Here is a 20,953-nt window from a genome sequence, read left to right as displayed (position 1 = left end):
GAATGCTTGGTGACTTTACTGCACCAAATTCCAATTTACATGGAAGAAGCATCTCCATTCCTACCATTGGAGCAAACAATTTTGAGCTAAAACCTCAGCTAGTTTCTCTGATGCAGCAGAACTGCAAGTTTCATGGACTTCCATCTGAAGATCCTTTTCAGTTCTTAACTGAATTCTTGTAGATCTGTGATACTGTTAAGACTAATGGAGTAGATCCTGAAGTCTACAAGCTCATGCTTTTCCCTTTTGCTGTAAGAGACAGAGCTAGAATATGGTTGGACTCTCAACCTAAAGACAGCCTGAACTCTTGGGATAAGCTGGTCACGGCTTTCTTAGCCAAGTTCTTTCCTCCTCAAAAGCTAAGCAAGCTTAGAGTGGATGTTCAAACCTTCAAACAAAAAGATGGTGAATCCCTCTATGAAGCTTGGAAAAGATACAAACAGTTGACCAAAAAGTGTCCTTCTGACATGCTTTCAGAATGGACCATCCTGGATATATTCTATGATGGTTTATCTGAGCTATCAAAGATGTCATTAGATACTTTTGCAGGTGGATCCATTCACCTAAAGAAAACACCTGCAGAAGCTCAAGAACTCATTGACATGGTTGCTAATAACCAGTTCATGTACACTTCTGAGAGGAATCTTGTGAGTAATGGGATGCCTATGAAGAAGGGAGTTCTTGAAGTTGATACTCTGAATGCCATATTGGCTCAGAACAAAATATTGACTCAGCAAGTCAATATGATTTCCCAGAGTCTGAATGGAATGCAAGTTGCATCTAACAGTACTCAAGAGGCTTCTTATGCAGAAGAAGCTTATGATTCTGAGAACCCTGCAATAGCAGAGGTGAATTACTTAGGTGAACCTTATGGAAACACCTATAACTCATCATGGAGAAATCATCCAAATCTCTCATGGAAGGATCAAAAGCCTCAACAAGGCTTTAATAATGGTGGAAGAAATAGGTTTAGCAATAGCAAGCCTTTTCCATCATCTACTCAGCAACAGACAGAGAATTCTGAGCAGAATCTATCTAGCTTAGCAAATTTAGTCTCTGATCTATCTAAGGCCACTGTGAGTTTCATGAATGAAACAAGGTCCTCCATTAGAAATTTGGAAGCACAAGTGGGCCAGCTGAGTAAATGGATCACTGAAATCCCTCCTAGTACTCTCCCAAGCAATACAGAAGAGAATCCAAAAGGAGAGTGCAAGGCCATTGACATAAGCACCATGGCCGAACCTGTAAGGGAAAGAGAAGACGTGAATCCCAAGGAGAAAGACCTCCTGGGACGTCCAGTGATTAATAATGAGCTTCCCTCTGAGGAACCAAAGGACTCTGAGGCTCATCTAGAGACCATAGAGATTCCATTGAACCTCCTTATGCCATTCATGAGCTCTGATGAGTATTCCTCTTCTGAAGAGAATGAGGATGTTACTGAAGAGCAAGCTGCCAAGTTTCTTGGTGCAATCATGAAGCTGAATGCCAAATTATCTGGCATTGATACTTGGGAAGATGAACCTCCCTTGTTCACCAATGAACTAAGTGATCTGGATCAACTGACATTGCCTCAAAAGAGACAGGATCCTGGAAAGTTCATAATACCTTGTACCATAGGCACCATGATCTTTAAGGCTCTGTGTGACCTTGGTTCAGGGATAAACCTCATGCCCCTCTCTGTAATAGAGAAACTGGGAATCTATGGGGTGCAAGCTGCTAAAATCTCATTAGAGATGGCAGACAATTCAAGAAAACAGGCTTATGGACAAGTAGAGGACGTGTTAGTAAAGGTTGAAGGCCTTTACATCCCTGCTGATTTCATAGTCCTGGATACTGGAAAGGAAGAGGATGAATCCATCATCCTAGGAAGACCTTTCCTAGCCACAGCAAGAGCTGTGATTGATGTGGACAGAGGAGAATTGATCCTTCAATTAAATAAGGACAACCTTGTGTTTACATCTCAAGGATCTCTCTCTGCATCCATGGAGAGGAAGCAGAAGAAGCTTCTCTCAAAGCAGAGTCAAACAAAGCCCCCACAGTCAAACTCTAAGTTTGGTGTTGGGAGGCCACAACCAAACTCTAAGTTTGGTGTTGAACTCCCATATCCAAACTCTAAGTTTGGTGTTGGGGAGTTTCAACAATGCTCTGAACATCTGTGAGGCTCCATGAGAGCCCACTGTCAAGCTATTGACATTAAAGAAGCGCTTGTTGGGAGGCAACCCAATTTTTATTTATCTAACTATATTTTTCTTAGTTATATGTCTTTATAGGTTCATTATCATGTGGAGTCCAAAATAAACAAAAAAAATTAAAAACGGAATCAAAAACAGCAGAAGAAAAATCACACCCTGGAGGAGCATCTGTCTGGCGTTCAACGCCAGAACAGAGCATGGTTCTGGCGCTGAACGCCCAAATTGGGCAGTGTCATCTGGGCGCTGAACGCCAGAATTGCACCCTGGAGAGGAGCTGGCGCTGAACGCCCAGAACAAGCATGGTTCTGGCGTTCAACGCCAGAAATGGGCAACAAATGGGCGTTGAACGCCCAAAATGGGCACCAACCTGGCGCTGAACACCCAGAGTTGTGTGCAAGGGCTTTTTACATGCCTAATTTGGTGCAAGGTTGTAAATCCTTGAACATCTCAGGATCTGTGGACCCCACAGGATCATCTCAGGATCTGTGGACCCCACAGGATCATCTCAGGATCTGTGGACCTCACAGGATCCCCACCCACCTCACCCTCTCTCTCTCCCTCCATTCATGGACATCCTTTCTGTTTCCCATTCACCACTCACATCCATACAAACATCCCTCTATCTCCTCCATCTCTTCTCCTTCTTCATTTATTCTTTCTTCTCTTACTCGAGGGCGAGCAATATTCTATGTTTGGTGTGGTAAAAGCATAAGCTTTTTATTTTTCCATTACCATTAATGGCACCTAAGGCCAGAGAAACCTCAAGAAAGAGGAAAGAGAAGACAAATGCTTCCACCTCTGAGCCATGGGAGATGGAAAGATTCATCTCAAAAGCCCATCACTAAGAAAAAGATGGAGCAAGCAAGAGAGCCCATTCATGGAGCTCAAGAGGTGTATGAAGCTCATCACCATGAGATCCCGGAGATGCCTCAAATGCATTTTCCTCCACAAAACTATTGGGAGCAAATCAACACCTCCCTAGGAGAATTGAGTTCCAATATGGGACAACTAAGGGTGGAACATCAAGAGCACTCCATCATCCTTCATGAAATAAGAGAAGATCAAAAAGCAATGAGGGAGGAGCAACAAAGACAAGGAAAAGACATAGAAGAGCTCAAGGACATCATTGGTTCCTCAAGAAGGAAGCGCCACCATCACTAAGGTGGATTCATTCCTTGTTCTTCTTTCTTCTGTTTTTCGTTTTCTATGTTATGTGCTTATCTATGTTTGTGTCATCATTACATGATCATTAGTAATTAGTAACTATGTCTTAAAGTTATGAATGTCCTATGAATCCATCACCTCTCTTAAATGAAAAATGTTTTAATTCAAAAGAACAAGAAGTACATGAGTTTCGAATTTATCCTTGAACTTAGTTTAATTATATTGATGTAGTGACAATGCTTCTTGTTTTCTGAATGAATGCTTGAACAGTGCATATATATTTTGAAGTTGTTGTTTAAGAATGTTAAATATGTTGGCTCTTGAAAGAATGATGACAAGGAGACATGTTATTTGATAATCTGAAAAATCATAAAAATGATTCTTGAAGCAAGAAAAAGCAGCAAAGAACAAAGCTTGCAGAAAAAAAAAGGAGCGAAAAAAAAAAAATATATATATATATATATATATAGAAAGAAAAAAAGAAAAAGCAAGCAGAAAAAGCAAAAGCTCTTAAAACCAAGAGGCAAGAGCAAAAAGCCAGTAACCCTTAAAACCAAAAGGCAAGGGCAAATAAAAAGGATCCCAAGGCTTTGAGCATCAGTGGATAGGAGGGCCTAAAGGAATAAAATCCTGGCCTAAGCGGCTAAACCGAGCTGTCCCTAACCATGTGCTTGTGGCGTGTAGGTGTCAAGTGAAAACTTGAGACTGAGCGGTTAAAGTCAAGGTCCAAGGCAAAAAAAAGAGTGTGCTTAAGAACCCTGGACACCTCTAATTGGGGACTTTAGCAAAGCTGAGTCACAATCTGAAAAGGTTCACCCAATTATGTGTCTGTGGCATTTATGTATCCGGTGGTAATACTGGAAAACAAAGTGCTTAGGGCCACGGCCAAGACTCATAAAATAGCTGTGTTCAAGAATCATCATACTGAACTAGGAGAATCAATAACACTATCTGAACTCTGAGTTCCTATAGATGCCAATCATTCTGAACTTCAATGGATAAAGTGAGATGCCAAAACTATTCAAGAGGCAAAAAGCTATAAGTCCCGCTCATATGATTGAAGCTATGTTTCATTGATAGTTTGGAATTTATAGTATATTCTCTTCTTTTTATCCTATTTGATTTTCATTTGCTTGGGAACAAGCAACAATTTAAGTTTGGTGTTGTGATGAGCGGATAATTTATACGCTTTTTGACATTGTTTTTAGTATGTTTTGAGTAGAATCTAGTTATTTTTAGGGATGTTTTCATTAGTTTTTATGTTAAATTCACATTTCTGGACTTTACTATGAGTTTGTGTGTTTTTATGTGATTTCAGGTATTTTCTGGCTGAAATTGAGGGACTTGAGCAAAAATCAGATTCAGAGGTTGAAGAAGGACTGCTGATGCTGTTGGATTCTGTCCTCCCTGCACTCAAAGTGGATTTTCTTGAGCTACAGAACTCGAAATGGCGCGCTTTCAATTGCGTTAGAAATTAGACATCCAGGGCTTTCCAGAAATATATAATAGTCTATAGTTTGCCCAAGTTTAAATGACGCAAACTGGCGTTCAACGCCAGCTCTCTGCCCAATTCTGGCATCCAGCGCCAGAAACAAGTTGCAAAGTGGAGTTCAACGCCCAAACTGGCACCAAAACTGGCGTTCAACTCCAAGAATGACCTCTCCACATGTAGACTTCAAGCTCAGCCCAAGCACACACCAAGTGGGCCCCGGAAGTGGATTTATGCATCAATTACTTACTTCTGTAAACCCTAGTAGCTAGTTTATTATAAATAGAACTTTTTATCATTGTATTTGCAGTCTTGGTTACTCCGATTCCCCTCTGGGGCCGAGACCAATGAACTCCATTCACTTATGTATTTTTAACGGTAGAGTTTCTACACTCCATAGATTAAGGTGTAGAGCTCTGCTGTTCCTCAAAGATTAATGCAAAGTACTACTGTTTTCTATTCAATTCATCTTATTTCGCTTCTAAGATATTCATTCGCACTTCAACCTGAATGTGATGAACGTGACAATCATCATCATTCCCTATGAACGCGTGCCTGACAACCACTTCCGTTCTACATTAGATTGAATGAGTATCTCTTAGATCTCTTAATCGGAATCTTCGTGGTGTAAGCTAGAATGATGGCGGCATTCAAGAGAATCCGAAAAGTCTAAACCTTGTCTGTGGTATTCCGAGTAGGATTCAATGACTGAATGACTGTGACGAGCTTCAAACTCGTGATTGCTAGGCGTAGTGACAGACGCAAAAGGATAGTAAATCCTATTCCAGCATGATCGAGAACCGACAGATGAATAGCCGTGCCGTGATAGGGTGCGTTGACCATTTTCATTGAGAGGATAGGATATAACCATTGACAAGGGTGATGCCTCCAGACGATTAGCCATGCCGTGACAGGGCATTTGGATCATTTTCCCGAGAGAAGACCGAAAGTAGCCCTTGACAATGGTGATGCATTACATAAAGCCAGCCATGGAAAGGAGTAAGACTGATTGGATGAAGATAGCAGGAAAGCAGAGGTTCAGAGGAACGAAAGCATCTCTATTCACTTATCTGAAATTCTCACCAATAATTTACATAAGTATTTCTATCCCTATTTTATTAATTATTTTCGAAAACCCCATTACTATTTTATATCCCCCTGACTGAGATTTACAAGGTGATCATAGCTTGCTTCATACTAACAATCTCCGTGGGATTCGACCCTTACTCACGTAAGGTATTACTTGGACGACGCAGTGCACTTGCTGGTTAGTTGTGCGAAGTTGTGAACCATGGTATTGGCATCATGTTTTTGGCGCCATTACCAGGGAAAGAAAGAGCGATGAATTTTACATAATCAAAATGTAATCACAATTTCTGCGCACCAAGCCCCTAGCCAATGCCACCGCTCAAAGAAGCCGGAAATTCTTATATAGAAATATTTTCACAAGGTTCGGGGTTCCATATTCAATAACCACAGACAATGGCACTCAATTCACAGATGCAGGCTTCAGAAAACTAGTAGCCGACTTGAATATAAAGCACCAGTACACCTCCGTTGAACACCCACAAGCCAATGGACAGGCCGAAGCTGCTAACAAAGTCATATTGGCCGGGTTAAAATGGAGATTACAAGATGCAAAGGGAGCCTGGGCAGAAGAGCTTCCACAGGTCCTATGGGCCTATCGAACGACGCCACATTCCACCACGAAGGAATCCCCCTTCCAGTTAGCATACGGAATAGAGGCGATGATTCTAGTAGAGATTGAGGAAGGATCGCCTAGAGTAGTTCATTACAATGAGGGAGAAAACTCCCAACTTCAGAGGGAAGAGCTCGACCTGCTACCCGAAATTCAAGAAAGAGCTCGGATCAGGGAAGAAGCACTAAAACGTCGAATGGCTTTCAGATATAATCAAAGGGTAGTGCCGAGAAGTTTCATGGAGAACGATTTCATCCTAATCTGAAACGATATTGGAACAACTCGACCAGGAGAAGGAAAGTTGGCAGCAAACTGGAAAGGACCCTACCAAGTTGTAGAAGTACTTGGGAAGGGCTACTACAGACTGTCCGAACTCGATGGACGAGAGCTTCCCAGATCATGGCACGCCTGCAACCTAAGAAGATATTCTACAAGTATTGAAGACGCATTAATCTGAAGCATTCATCGTCCGATTATAAAGCAACAGATCGGCAGAAAGTGAAAAAATAATTTCACTGCACGATCACGATAAAGATAATCGTCCGATTAAGGTGAAAACGTGATTCACCCAAAAGACGATCTAAAAGATGACAACCACTTTCTACAAATCGGCAAAGATGAACACAGAATAATGTAAGAAGTTATCGAAAGTGATCCAAAAAAGAACCTGACGAGGTCTTACGGATTGCTAAAATAATAACTTAAAGACTGGCCGACGTTAAGAAGTCGGACCATGTCAACCCAAGTTATAAGTAAACCCTGGAAAGAGGTCTGGCCAACCCTATTAAAGAGGATTACTTTAACTTAGAAGGGCCCGACATGACAAAGTCAGCCCAAAATGAAAAAGTTATAAAAGTAGTCCCTGAAAGTGATCTGACAAAGGTCCAAGAAAAAGGACTACAAAAATAACTTAGAAGAGATCGACCTAACGAAGTCGGTCTCCTACAGCAAACAAAGTTATAAAAGTAATCCCTGAAAGAGACCTGACAAAGGTCCAAGAAAGAGGATTACAAAAATAACTTAGAAGAGATCGACCTAACGAAGTCGGTCTTCTACAACAAACAAAGTTATAAAAGTAATCCTTGAAAGAGACCTGACAAAGGTCCAAGAAAGAGGATTACAAAAATAACTTAGAAGAGATCGACCTAACGAAGTTGGTCTCCTACAGCAAAAAAAGTTATAAAAGTAATCCCTGAAAGAGACCTGACAAAGGTCCAAGAAAGAGGATTACAAAAATAACTTAGAAGAGATCGACCTAACGAAGTCGGTCTTCTACAGCAAACAAAGTTATAAAAGTAATCCCTGAAAGAGACCTGACAAAGGTCCAAGAAAGAGGATTACAAAAATAACTTAGAAGAGATCGACCTAACGAAGTCGGTCTCCTACAGCAAACAAAGTTATAAAAGTAATCCCTGAAAGAGACCTGACAAAGGTCCAAGAAAGAGGATTACAAAAATAACTTAGAAGAGATCGACCTAACGAAGTCGGTCTCCTACAGCAAACAAAGTTATAAAAGTAATCCCTGAAAGAGACCTGACAAAGGTCCAAGAAAGAGGATTACAAAAATAACTTAGAAAAAGACCGACTTCACGAAGTCAGACTCCTACTACTAAAAAGTTATAAAAGTAATCCCTGAAAAAGATCTGACAAAGATCCAAGAAGGGGGATTACAAAAATAACTTGCAGGACCAACTTGAAGAAATCGGTTATAGATCATCAGAAATACAAGCAAGAACGAGAAAACGGAAAAACAAGTTAGACCCACATAACCACAACCACAAAGGATTCAAGCTACAAAAGTACAAAGCAATCCAAAAAGCTCAAGCTGCAAGGTTCCAACATTCTCAAAAAACAGAAGAGATACCAAGTCAAGCACAAAAAAGCATGATATAATCTACAAAGTTATAAAAGCCTCGGAGGCCACCAAAACCTACCTTAAAAAGCTAAGTGTGCTACCTTTTGTTTTTCAAAAATTAAAGTTGCTAGGCAAGCAACGAGAAAGTGTCAGCAGTTAACAAAACATAAAGAGTTTAAAAAGCCCACAAGCCGGGCCAACTACATAAATATCCAGAATAAGTGAGCTAAGGGTCAGAAGACTTTTTAGCAGCATCAGTCCGAGGAGATGGGGGGCGAGTCTGGAGAGGAACAGCATCTATAGTACCGTCATCCCGGTTTAAAATCTGGCAGTCAGGATCAGAAGCGGAAGGGTCGACCTCGGCAGGAACAGCAGAAGTCGAGACCTTAGCAGAGGACACAAGGGGAGGTTCGACATTATCATCATCCTCTTCATCAGGGACAATCTTGCCATCCTTGACAACATTATCCAGGCTGAAGAGGGTCAGGTCGGCCTCGGGAGCAATGACCCGAACTTGCTCCTTCATGTTCTCATAAGCAGCAGTCACGCTGCCAACAAGATGACCTTGAAGTTCGGAATAATCTTCACGGGCACTCTCCAGCTCCACCCTCAGGCGCATCACCTCCCGATAGGACGTAACGTAACTATCCTTATGCATCATTGCCGTGTCCTCGGCCAACCGCACAGAAGCTGCCAGAGAAAGGGAACTCGCCTTCTCGTTCTCTAGATCTTTTTCCAGCTTGGCCACCTTTACCTCGAGCTCCTCCTTCAGCCCCTTCATCCGATCGAACTCTTGCTTTGCCTCCTCCATAAATGCTTTGGTGGCATGGAGAGGAAGGTTCTGGGCAGTTCGGTGCAGAGCAGCCCCCATATACGCCATCTTTATGCTGTTTCGGGTCATAAATTCCAAATGATGAAGGATGGACACATCGTCCATAGAAAGGGCACCATAGGGACCGATTTGCTGGTCCACAAATTCAATTGCATTAAAGTTGGGAGCATCGAGGTCGAAGGGCTCAACTGTTTTTTGTTTCTTATTGGAAGGAGCGACAGAAGGAGCAACAGAAGTTGGAAGAGGGTCAGCCAGATGAACTCGGGGAGTGGGGATCACCTTCCTCACCCCAGGAGAACTCGTCATGGACGACTTCACATGCACTTGGGAAGATCCCTCCCTGGCCGCCTTAGCCGAGATGTTTTTGGCAGCAGTCGCCTTCTGGGCCCTCTTAAAAGCTTTCATGGATTCATTATTCTTCATCGCCTCTGCAAATAAGACACAATAGTAAGAAATTAAGCTACAAGTCGGAAAGGCATTCACAAGCAATATAAACAGATAACAAAGGAAACGCAAAATACCCAGCTCAGTTTGAAGAAGAGAAGGATTGGTTAAAAATTTCTTTGTATCAAGATGGGGAGATTGACCCCAGTGTTCTTCCAAGATAGTCACAAAAGCTCGCTCAGCCTCATCCAACATTTCCCACTTATATCTGGACACTCTGACATCTTTTTGCCATTCCAAGGGAAAGACGGGCTCATCATTCTCATCCAGGAAAAAGGGCCGAACTCCTTCAACAGCTCGAACCTTAAAAAAGTAGTTCTTAAAATCGCGAAACGATTCATCAAACATGGAAAAGACCTTCTTTCCCTGGGAAGATCGAAAGGAGACCCAAGCTGCCTTCTTTTTTACTACTCCAGGCTTCGTCAACACAAATAGGTAGAAAAAGAGAGATTGCGAGGCAGGGATACCAAAACCATTACACAACAATTAAAAAATTTTAATGAAACCCCAGGAATTAGGGTGAATTTGAGAGGGAGCAACATTACAGAACCATAATAGGTCGGTCTCAAATTCAGTAAAAGGAAGGGTGATACCCAGCTGACCAAAGAAGAAGTCATAAGCATAGAAAAAAGGGCGATCATTAACAACCCGAGTAGAGAAATAAACCCTCTCATCAGAAGAGGGAGGGACAAGTTCATAATTCTTCTCATCACCAGGATTACTACAGACCCTATGAAACTGCCTAAGCTGCGTGCAAAACTCGGAATCAACCAAAGAGACACATATAATAACCATCGAGTCCACCCAATCGGCCATGCCCTCGGGAACCTGGGAAGATATCTCTACGACGTTATTGCGAGAAGACATGAGGCCAACTAAATCCTACAATAAGAAAAGAAGAATGGATTACTAACAAAACATCTCGGACGAGGGGCAAAACAACTCGACAGACGAACAAACATGAAAGGAAAACCCCAAGACTCAAACTAAAGTCCTGGGGCATCCTTTGGAGGCAGCAACGAAGCAAAGTTTCAAGAAAATTCTACAGCTTACGTCCCGACACTCATCAAAAAAGGAAAAAATAAGGCTTCGAACGAAACAAAGGAAGTAAAAACACAAAAAGTCACTACCTTTCTACAGTCTATCAACCAAAGCATTGTCAAAATCAAAAATGCCTAGCAGAAAATCACCAAAGACGCAAAATTTTTCAGAATCAAGCAAAACCATCATCGAAGGCACAAGCAGAAACAACAACAAACATGCAAAAGCCCCAATCTTTAGATTCAGGCAACAAGAAAAGGAAAAAGATTCACACCAAAAACGAAGAAATTCTAGAACACATCAGGTAGGGTAAAAGCAGAAAAGATCCAAACTTTCTCTGAGCAAAATTCAAAAAACAGACATATAAAAAAACAGAGGAAGAAAATCGAACCTGAAGAATAAGCTAAAGCACCAAAGCCACCCCTCGAAGCGGAAAACTGCGAAGATAGAAGGAGAAATCTAGAAATCACCCTTCTTCCTCAGAAAGCAGTAGCAGAACAAGCGTTGCGGGAAGGAACCACGAAAGAAACAGAAAATGAAAGAGTAAAGGGAGAAGTTATGAAGAAGTGCGAAGAAGAGAAACCGTTTTTTGATTGAGAGATTCAAAATAAAAGCCAAGAGAGAACGGGGCAATTAATACCAATTAATGAAGGTATTAAACCCTCTCACATTCCCAAAAAACAAAGCGCGGATATAAAAGCGCGCGCTTTTAGAAGAAAACGTTCTACATTCAAAAAGAGTCTACAAAAGGAAGAAATCGACAAAATGCTTGAACTCGGCTTCACTAAAGAAGGATCGAAGTCAAAGGACTCGACCTCAAAAAAGAAGACCGAGCTCAAGCAGGGGCACTGTTTATACCCTGGGTCGAGCTACCTGACCCGGGATGATTGGCGACAAAGCGACCGACCTCTTCAGGTCAGACTACCCGACCTCTTCTAAAGATCTCGGCCAAATCGACAGGAAAGCCCAATAAAGGGCCCAAATAGAGGAACACGACCTAAATCCAAAGGCAATCCAAGCCAATAGAGATAAAGGCAGTCCCCTTGAAGATAAGCTGACTTCACCCAAAATAAGATAAGATAAGATAAGATAACTAACTTATCTTATCAGAAAGGCCAGCTCACACTACTATAAATACACTGGAGCATCCAGGTATAACTCATACTCTGATTCTACAATAAACCTGCTTAATACACGTGCTAACTTAGGCATCGGAGTCTCTTGCAGGTACCCCCCACCCTCCGGTGGTCAAGGATCAGCAGTGTGGCAAGTCCAACGAGTCGGACACGACAGCTCCGGCTGCCACCAGCCAGCCGGACACGCCGTCTCCGACCTGTACCGAAGATCTCATCCGAGATCGGCCGCCAGTTTCAGGTAACCCTCGGAACATCATCAAAAATGAGTTGGATTGGTCCCACAAGGCTTCTAAAATCGCTGGCCACGTGTTTGACTAAGTGAATCATATGCACCCATTGGCGCTTACGCGCACCATGCGTGTGCGTGTCCCTATGCGAAATGCAACCATGGCAAATCAGAGGTCGGCTTGACAACTTTTGCGATTCCTTCATTTCTTCATGAGTTCTCCATTTTTACATGCTTTTCCTTCATTCCCTTGATCCAATCTTTGCCTCCTAAATCTGAAATCACTTAACAAACATATCAAGGCATCTAATGTAATCAAGGTGAATTAAATTTAGCTATTTTGAGTCCTGAAAGCATGTTTTCACACTGATGAGCGGATAATTTATACGCTTTTTGGCATTGTTTTTACATAGTTTTCAGTATAATTTAGTTAGTTTTTAGTATATTTTTATTAATTTTTAATTAAAATTCACATTTATGGACTTTACTATGAGTTTGTGTGTTTTTTTGTGATTTCAGGTATTTTCTGGCTGAAATTGAGGGACTTGAGCAAAAATCAGATTCAGAGGTTGAAGAAGGACTGCAGATGCTGTTGGATTCTGACCTCCCTGCACTCAAAGTGGATTTTCTAGAGCTAAAAAACTCCAAATGGCGCGCTCTCAATTGCGTTGGAAAGTAGACATCCAGGGCTTTCCCACAATATATAATAGTCTATAATTTGATTAAAGATAGATGACGTAAACTGGCGTTGAACGCCAGTTCTATGCTGCATTCTGGAGTCGAACGCCAGAAACAGGTTGCAAAGTGGAGTTCAACGCCAGAAACAGGCTCCAAATGGCGTTCAACTCCAAGAGAAGCCTCTACACGTGTAAAGCTTAATGCTCAGCCCAAGCACACACCAAGTGGGCCCCAGAAGTGGATTTTTGCATCATTTACTAAATTCTGCAAACCCTAGTGTATAAATAGGACTTTTTACTATTGTATTTACATCTTTGGATTACCTTTTGATCCTTTGATCACGTTTTTGGGGATGGCCTCTCGACCATGCCTGGACCTTCATCACTTATGTATTTTCAATGGTAGAGTTTCTACACACCATAGATTAAGGTGTGGAGCTCTGATGTTCTTCAAGAATTAATACAAAGTACTACTGTTTTTCTATTCAATTCAAGCTTATTCCGCTTCTAAGATATTCATTCGCACCCAAGAACATGATGAATGTGATGATTATGTGACGCTCATCATCATTCTCACCTATGAACGCGTGCCTGACAAACACTCCCGTTCTACATGCAAACAAGCTAGAATGAGTATCTTTAGATATCTAATACAGGGGACCGAGTCTGAGCTATTAGAGTATTCATGGTATAAGTTAGAACCCATGGATGGCCATTCCCGAGATCCGGAAAGTCTAAACCTTGTCTGTGGTATTCCGAGTAGGATCTGGGAAGGGATGGTTGTGACGAGCTTCAAACTCGCGAGTGTTGGGCGTAGTGACAGACGCAAAAGGATAGTAAATCTTATTCTAGTATGATCGAGAACCGACAGATGATTAGCCATGCAGTGACAGTGCATTGGACCATTTTCACTGAGAGGACAAGTGGCTATTGACAACGGTGATGCCTAACATACAGCTTGCCATGGAAAGGAGTAGGAAGGATTGGATGAAGACAGCAGGAAAGTAGAGGTTCAGAGGGACGAAAGCATCTCTATACGCTTTTCTGAAATTCTCACCAATGAATTAAATAAGTATCTCTATCCTATTTTAATTATCTTTTAGTAAACTATAATCTCTTAATACATTTGAATCTGCCTGACTGAGATTTACAAGGTGACCATAGCTTGCTTCAAGCCGACAATCTCCGTGGGATCGACCCTTACTCACGTAAGGTTTATTACTTGGACGACCCAGTGCACTTACTGGTTAGTTGTACGAAGTTGTGAAACAGAATTAAGAACATGAACGTGCGTATTGAGTTTTTAGCGCCGTTACCAAGGAAGGAATGATCACGATTTCGCACACCAAGTTTTTGGCGCTGTTGCCGGAGATTGTTCTAGTTTGGACAACTGACGGTTCATCTTGTTGCTCAGATTAGGTAATTTTATTTTTATTTTAAGCTTTTTATTTCTTATTTTCGAAAAATACAAAAAAATAATTTCTTCTTTTTCATTTTTCCCAATTAATTTTCGAAAAATTAAAAAAAATTTATAAAATCATAAAAATAAAAAATATTTTGTGTTTCTTGTTTGAGTCTTGAGTCAATTTTTAAGTTTGGTGTCAATTGCATGTTTTTATTCTTCTTGCATTTTTTCGAAAGTGTGTTCATATGTTCTTCATGATCTTCAAGTTTTTCTTGGCCAGTCTTCTTGTTTGATCTTCATATTTTCTTGTTTTGTGTCTTTTCTTTTTTTTCATATGCATTCTTGAATTGTTAATGTCTAAAGAATAAAAATTTTTTAAGTTTGGTGTCTTGCATGTTTTTCTTTGCTTAAAAATTTTCAAAAATAAGTTCTTGGTGTTCATCTTGACATTCATAGTGTTCTTGCATGCATCACATGTTTTGATCCAAAATTTTCATGCATTGAGTCTTTTTGATGTTTTTCTCTTTCTTTATTAAAATTCAAAAATCAAAAAAATATCTTTCCCTTATTTCACTCATAAATTTCAAAAATTTGAGTTGACTTTTTCAAAACTTTTTAAAATTTAGTTGTTTCTTATGAGTCAAATCAAATTTTCAATTTAAAAATCCTATCTTTTTCAAATCTTTTTCAAAAATCAAACTTTTCTCAATTTTCTTTCATAATTTTGGAAAGTTTGAAATTGATTTTCAAAAATCTTTTCTTATTTTTATTTCATATTTTCGAATTTAATACCAACATTTAATATGATTGATTCAAAAATATTAAGTTGTTACTTGCCTATTAAGAAAGGTTCAATCTTTAAATTTTAAAATCATATCTTTTTGTTTCTTGTTAGTCAAGTAATCAATTTTAGTTTTCAAAATTAAATCTTTTCAATTCCTTATCATATCTTTTTAAAATTGATTTTCAAATCTTTTTCAATCAATCTTATCTTTTTGTTTCAATCATATCTTTTTCAATTTCAATCATATCTTTTTCAAAAACAAATTTCAAATCTCTTTTAATCAATCATATCTTTTTGTTTCAATCATATCTTTTTCAAAACTACCTAACTAACTCTCTATCTCTAATTTTCGAAAATCCCTTCCTCTTTTTCAAAAATTCCTTTTTAATTAATTAATTGTTTTGAACTTAATTTAATTTTAATTTTAATTTTTGAATTTTAATTTTAAATTTAAAATATTTTTATTTTATTTTGTTAAATTTTTTAATTCTTCTCTCATCTCTAATCTCCTTCTATTTATTTATTCATCCATTAACACTTCTATCCTTACCCTTGTGTTTGGATTCTCATCTTTTCCTTCTTCTATTCTTACTTTCTTTTACTCACATAAAGGAATCTCTATACTGTGACATAGAGGATTCCATATTTTCTTTTCTGCTTTCTTCTTCTTTTTCATATGAGCAAGAACAAGGATAAGAACATTCTTGTTGAAGCTGATCCTGAACCTGAAAGGACTCTGAAGAGGAAACTAAGAGAAGCTAAAATACAACAATCCAGAGACAACCTTACTAAAATTTTTGAACAAGAAAAGGCGATGGCAGCCGAACCTAACAACAACAATGCAAGGAGGATGCTTGGTGACTTCACTGCACCTAATTCCAATTTACATGGAAGGAGCATCTCAATCCCTGCCATTTGAACAAACAATTTTGAGCTTAAACCTCAATTAGTTTCTCTGATGTAACAGAACTGCAAGTTTCATGGACTTCCATCTGAAGATCCTTTTCAGTTCTTAACTGAGTTCTTGCAGATCTGTGATACTGTTAAGACCAATGGGGTTGACCCCGAGGTCTACAGGCTTATGCTTTTCCCGTTTGCTGTAAGAGACAGAGCTAGAGTATGGTTGGACTCTCAACCTAAAGATAGCCTAAACTCTTGGGATAAGCTGGTCACGGCTTTCTTAGCCAAGTTTTTTCCTCCTCAAAAGCTTAGTAAGCTTAGAGTGGATGTTTAAACCTTCAGACAGAAAGAAGGTGAATCCCTCTATGAAGCTTGGGAGAGATACAAGCAACTGACCAAAAAGAGTCCTTCTGACATGCTTTCAAAATAGACCATCCTGGATATATTCTATAATGGTCTGTCTAAATTAGCTAAGATGTCGTTGGATACTTCTGCAGGTGGATCCATTCACCTAAAGAAAACACCTGCAGAAGCTCAAGAACTCATTGACATGGTTGCTAATAACCAGTTCATGTACACTTCTGAGAGGAATCCTGTGAGTAATGGGACGCCTCAGAAGAAGGGAGTTCTTGAAATTGATACTATGAATGGCATACTGGCTCAGAACAAAATATTGACTCAGCAAGTCAATATGATTTCTCAGAGTCTGAATGGAATGCAAGCTGAATCCAACAGTACTCAAGAGGCATCTTCTGAAGAAGAAGCTTATGATCCTGAGAACCCTGCAATAGCAGAGGTGAATTACATGGGTGAACCCTATAGAAATACCTATAATCCCTCATGGAAAAATCACCCAAATCTCTCTTGGAAGGATCAAAAGCCTCAACAAGGCTTTAATAATGGTGGAAGAAACAGGTTTAGCAATAGCAAGCCTTTTTCATCATCCACTCAGCAAAAGACAGAGAGTTCTGAGCAGAATCTATCTAGCTTGACAAATATAGTCTCTGATCTATCTAAGGCCACTCTAAGTTTCATGAATGAAACAAGGTCCTCCATTAGAAATTTGGAAGCGCAAGTGGGCCAGTTGAGTAAAAGGATCACTAAAACCTCTCCTAGTACTCTTCCAAGCAATACAGAAGAAAATCCAAAAGGAGAGTGCAAGGCCATTGAATTGATCATCATGGCCGAACCTACAAGGGAGGGAGAGGACGTGAACCCCAGTGAGGAAGACCTCCTGGGACGTCCAGAGATCAATAAGGAGTTTCCCTCTGAGGAACCAAAGGACTCTGAGGCTCATCTGGAGACCATAGAGATTCCATTAAACCTCCTTATGCCATTCATGAGCTCTGATGAATATTATTTTTCTGAAGAGAATGAAGATGTTACTGAAAAGCAAGTTGCCAAGTATCTTAGTGCAATCATGAAACTGAATGCCAAATTATTTGGTAATGAGACTTGGGAAGATGAACCTCCCTTGCTCACCAATGAACTGAGTGATCTAGATCAACTGAGATTGCCTCAGAAGAAACAGGATCCTGGAAAGTTCTTAATACCTTGTACCATAGGCACCATAACCTTTGAAAAGGCTCTATGTGATCTTGGGTCAGGGATAAACCTCATGCCCCTCTCTGTAATGGAGAAACTGGGAATCTTTGAGGTGCAAGCTGCCAGAATCTCATTAGAGATGGCAGACAACTCAAGAAAGTAGGCTTATGGACAAGTAGAGGACGTGCTAGTAAAAGTTAAAGGCCTTTACATCCCTGCTGATTTCATAATACTAGACACTGGGAAGGATGAGGATGAATCCATCATCCTTGGAAGACCCTTCCTAGCCACAACAAGAGTTGTGATTGATGTGGACATAGGAGAGTGGTGCATGAAATTGTGATCATCAACATGGCGCCAAAGACTTGGAGCTCTCAAACGTGAATCACACTTTGTCACAATTCTGCACAACTAACGAGCAAGTGTACTGGGTCGTCCAAGTAATACCTTACGTGAGTAAGGGTCGATCCCACAGAGACTGTCGGCTTGAAGCAAGCTATGGTCACTTTGTAAATCTCAGTCAGGCTAATTCAGATGGTGATGGAGGATTGATAATTAAAAGATAAACATAAAATAGAATAAAGATAGAGATACTTATGTAATTCATTGGTAGGAATTTCAGATAAGCGTACGAAGATGCTTTGTTCCTCCTGAACCTCTGCTTTCCTATTGCCTTCTTCCAATCATTCATACTCATTTCCATGGCAAGCTTTATGTTGGGCATCACCGTTGTCAATGGCTACTTCCCGTCCTCTCAGTGAAAATGTTCCAAATGCGCTGTCACCGCATGGCTAATCATCTGTCGGTTCTCGATCATGTCGGAATAGGATCCTTTGATCCTTTTGCGTCTGTCACACTCCCCACAATCACGAGTTTGAAGCTCGTCACAGTCATCCCTTCCCAGATCCTACTCAGAATACCACAAACAAGGTTTAGACATTCCGGATCTCAGGAATGTTTGCCAATAATTCTAGCCTATGCCACGAAGGTTCCAATCTTAGATTAGAAACCCAAGAGATATGCATTCAAGCCATTGCTAGTAGAACAGAGGTGGTTGTCAGGCACATGTTCATAGGTGAGATTGATGATGAGTGTCACGGATCATCACATTCATCAAGTTGAAGAACAAATGAATATCTTGGAGAAGAAATAGACTTGAGTTGAATAGAAAAACAATAGTACTTTGTATTAATTCATGAAGAACAACAGAGCTCCACACCTTAATCTATGGTGTGTAGAAACTCCACCGTTGAAAATACATAAGAACAAGGTCTAGCCATGGTCGTGAGGCTAGCCTCCTAAATGTGAAAAGGTCTATCAAAGAATGAGTCAAAGATTTTCCCAAAGATGAAAATACAATAGCAAAAGGTCCTATTTATAGAGAACTAGTAGCCTAGGGTTTACAGAAATCAATAATTAATGCATAAATCTTCTTCTGGGCCCACTTGGTGTGTGCTTGGGCTGAGCATTGAAGCTTCCATGTGTAGAGACTTTTCTTGGAGTTAAACGCCAGCTTTTGTGCCAGTTTGGGCGTTTAACTCCAGCTTTTGGGCCAGTTTTGGAGTTAAACGCCAGAATTCTTGAGCTGACTTGGAACGCCTATTTGGGCCATCAAATCTCGAGCAAAGTATAGACTATTATATATTTCTGGAAAGTCCAGGATGTCTACTTTCCAACGCAATTGAGAGCGCGACAATTGGGCTTCTGTAGCTCCAGAAAATCCACTTTGAGTGCAGGGAGGTCAGAATCCAACAGCATCTGTAGTCCTTTTTCAGCCTCTAAATCAGATTTTTGCTTAGGTCCCTCAATTTCAGCCAGAAAATACCTGAAATCACAGAAAAACACAAAAACTCATAGTAAAGTCCAGAAGAGTGATTTTTATTTAAAAACTAATAAAAACATAACAAAAACTAATTAAAATATACTAAAAATATACTAAAAACAATGCCAAAAAGCGTATAAATTATCCGCTCATCACAACACCAAACTTAAATTGTTGCTTGTCCCCAAGCAACTGAAAATAAAATAGGATAAAAAGAAGAGAATATACAATGAATTCCAAAAACATCTGTGAAGATCAGTATTAATTAGATGAGTGGGGCTTTTAGCTTTTTGCTTCTGAACAGTTTTGGCATCTCACTTTATTCCTTGAAGTTTAGAATGATTGGCATCTATAGGAACTCAGAATCCAGATAGTGTTATTGATTCTCCTAGTTAAGTATGTTGATTCTTGAACACAGCTACTTTATGAGTCTTGGCCGTGCCCCTAAGCACTTTGTTTTCCAGTATTACCACCGGATACATAAATGCCACAGACACATAACTGGGTGAACCTTTTCAGATTTTGACTCAGCTTTGCTAGAGTCCCCAATTAGAGGTGTCCAGGGTTCTTAAGCACACTCTTCTTTTTGCTTTTGACCTCGACTTTAACCGCTCAGTCTCAAGTTTTCACTTGACACCTTCACGCCACAAGCACATGGTTAGGGACAGCTTGGTTTAGCCGCTTAGGCTAGGATTTTATTCCTGTGGGCCCTCCTATCCACTGATGCTCAAAGCCTTGGATCCTTTTTATCACCCTTGCCTTTTGGTTTAAAGGGGTATTGGCTTTTTCTGCTTGCTTTTCTTTTTTCTTTCTTTTTTTCTTCTTCTTCTTTTTTTTTTCGCATATATCCCTTTTTTTTTTGCAAGCTTTTCACTGCTTTTTCTTGCTTCAAGAATCAATTTTATGATTTTTCAGATTATCAAATAATATTTCTCCTTTTCTATCATTCTTTCAAGAGCCAACAACTTTAACATTCATGAACAATCAAATTCAAAAATATGCACTGTTCAAGCATTCATTCAGAAAAACAATAGTATTGCCACCACATCAAAATAATTAAATTGTTTTAAAATTTGAAATTCATGCATTTCTTTTTTCTTTTTCAATTAAAAATATTTTTCCTTTAAGAAAGATGATGGATTCATTTTCATAGCTTTAAGGCATAGACACTTAGACACTAATGATCATGTAATAAAGACACAAACATAAGCATAAAAATTCGAAAAACAGGAAAATAAAGAACAAGGAAATTAAAGAATGGGTCCACCTTAGTGATGGCGGCTTGTTCTTCCTCTTGAAGATCTTATGGAGTACTTGAGCTCCTCAATGTCTCTTCCTTGCCTTTGTTGCTCCTCTCTCATGGTTCTTTGGTCTTCTCTAATTTCATGGAGGAGGATGGAATGCTCTTGGTGCTCCACCCTTAGTTGTCCCATGTTGGAACTTAATTCTCCTAGGGAGGTGTTGATTTGCTCCCAATAGTTTTGTGGAGGAAAATGCATCCCTTGAGGAATCTCAGGGATTTCATGATGAGGAATTTCCTCATTCTCTTGTCCATGAGTGGGATCTCTTGTTTGCTCCATCCTTTTCTTAGTGATGGGCTTGTCCTCATCAATAAGAATGTCTCCCTCTATGTCAATTCCAACTAAATTGCAGAGGTGACAAATGAGGTGAGGAAAGGCTAACCTTGCCATAGTGGAGGACTTGTCCGCCACTTTGTAGAGTTCTTCGGATATAACTTCATG

General features: G+C 39.9%; 2 non-coding genes across 2 annotated transcripts; both read right to left on the bottom strand.

Annotated features, from left to right (window-relative positions):
• Window positions 1-365: 365 nt before the first annotated feature.
• On the bottom strand, window positions 366-473 carry LOC148581122 (small nucleolar RNA R71). Its single transcript, XR_015896818.1, has one exon. It is a non-coding gene; the product is annotated as a small nucleolar RNA R71 (small nucleolar RNA).
• A 15,684-nt stretch (window positions 474-16,157) lies between these two features.
• LOC148581121 (small nucleolar RNA R71) lies at window positions 16,158-16,265 on the bottom strand. The gene has a single exon (XR_015896314.1). It is a non-coding gene; the product is annotated as a small nucleolar RNA R71 (small nucleolar RNA).
• Window positions 16,266-20,953: the final 4,688 nt, after the last annotated feature.

This window comes from Arachis ipaensis, chromosome B10 (genome assembly GCF_059453495.1).
Source record: "Arachis ipaensis isolate K30076 ecotype BB chromosome B10, ASM5945349v1, whole genome shotgun sequence".
Classification (NCBI taxonomy): Eukaryota; Viridiplantae; Streptophyta; class Magnoliopsida; order Fabales; family Fabaceae; genus Arachis; species Arachis ipaensis.
This window is presented reverse-complemented; position numbering and strand designations above follow the sequence as displayed.